This window comes from Lactuca serriola, chromosome 9, assembly GCF_051521515.1.
Source record: "Lactuca serriola cultivar US96UC23 chromosome 9, Lser_US96UC23_V15, whole genome shotgun sequence".
NCBI lineage: Eukaryota > Viridiplantae > Streptophyta > Magnoliopsida > Asterales > Asteraceae > Lactuca > Lactuca serriola.
In genome coordinates, this window is record NC_136416.1 from 52420109 (window position 1) to 52421967 (window position 1859).

The 1859-nt window shown below is 44.9% G+C and overlaps 1 pseudogene; it reads right to left on the reverse strand.

The window, feature by feature from the left end:
* Positions 1–827: 827 nt before the first annotated feature.
* Positions 828–945, reverse strand: LOC145077392 (5S ribosomal RNA; annotated as a pseudogene).
* Between the last annotated feature and the right edge of the window lie 914 nt (positions 946–1859).

A 1859-nucleotide genomic window follows, 5' to 3' on the forward strand; every position in this document is an offset into this window, starting at 1 on the left:
TGGTCAAAGTCAATGCTTGGTCAAAGTCAACCGTGAGTTGACCCAACTCGTCGAGTCACTCCCTTGACTCGCTGAGTTCCCACACTACTCATTGACAGGACATGACGAGTCAACTCGTCGAGTCATTCTACAGACTCGTCGAGTCCTATCCTTCACAGAATCGGGACAAACCAAACCGACTCGTCGAGTTCCCCTATGAGCTCGTTGAATTCCTCTATCTGTGGCTTCATCTCAAAGAATTAAGTCCCTAACCTTCAAATCTAAGCTCCATACTTCACTTGTACCCCGAAAACGTCCTTTTAAGGGTAAAGTTTCCAACTTTACCCATTAATACCCTCGCATAATGGTTGTAGCTTAAACCCTAACTCCTTAGGACCTAGATCTTGGTCCACAAGTGTAACGCCCCGTCTCTGGTATGTTGCTTCCGTGGCATTTATTTAGAAGTTTTCAAGAGGGTCTCGGCGAGTGTAACATCCCCCTCTGGCACGTATCACAATATTGTCCGCTTTGGGCCACTCGGCACGAGGACTTCCCAGGGGGTCACCCATCCTGGTACTACTCCCGTCCGAGCACGCTTAACTGCAGAGTTCTTATGGGATCTGCTGCCCTCATGGCTTTAAAACGCGTTGTGACAAGGAAGGTATCCACACCCCTTATAAGGAGATGTTTCGTTCTCCTTCCAAGCCGATGTAGGATCAGGTGCAACCCACCTTCACCCCCCCATTATAGGGTTCGACGTCCCTGTCGAACACATCGACCCGTGCCCTAGCTCTGATACCATTTGTAACATCCCCCTCTAGCACGTATCACAATATTGTCCGCTTTGGGCCACTCGGCACGAGGACTTCCCAGGGGGTCACCCATCCTGGTACTACTCCCGCCCGAGCATGCTTAACTGCAGAGTTCTTATGGGATCTGCTGCCCTCACGGCTTTAAAACGCGTTGTGACAAGGAAGGTATCCACACCCCTTATAAGGAGATGTTTCGTTCTCCTTCCAAGCCGATGTAGGATCAGGTGCAACCCACCTAATTGTAACGCCTGTGTTTCGGGCTTGCCATTTGTAGCAATGTAATAGTCTAGGTTGACCTTTGTAACCCGTTTTGAAATAATAAAAGTGTATTATTTGAGTATTATGTGTTTTGTGCTTAATTGCTTAATTATGTGGTTTGATTAATTAAGAATAAAAATAAGCGTCAAAATTTAAGTGTAAAATAAACTTAATGTCTTTGGTTAATGTTGTAGTAATTGAAACGAGGTTTCCGAATATATATAGAACGCCCAAATCTGACTTCGTATGAGGAAGTTATGATTTATCGAAGTTCCGGCTTAGCGATATACAGCCTGTTTTACTCGATTTGAGATCGAGCGGTTGTTAGCCGAAGCAATCTAAATGAGAATCGAAGATCTCATTGTTGGTATTGAAACGATAAAAAGTTAGGCGAGAACGGACGTCAAACGAAGAAGTTATGAATTTATAACGAAAGTTTCTGTCCCGGCCTATTAAAAATAATTAATAAAAATAAAGTCAAAATTAGCCGACGGAGTCTAAACGAAAGTCGTAGAGCGTGGTCTCACCTTCGCGTGGATATAAAGAACGTCGAAAACGGAGTTCGTATGAAGAAGTTATGAATTTCCGAAGTTTATTAATCATTTTGTATTTAAATTTAAATCAAAATTCGGAAGCATTATCCGAAGGAGTCACCGATCTGATCCGAGGTACGCCCCGCGTACTCGAGTACGCCCCACGTACTCCGAGGGATGTCGACACTCGCACTCGAGCACTTCGGATACGTAAGCAATGACGTTTTGGGCAGTACGCCCCGCGTAAAAGGATCCGAAGACAGCCTTCTTTGTTGTT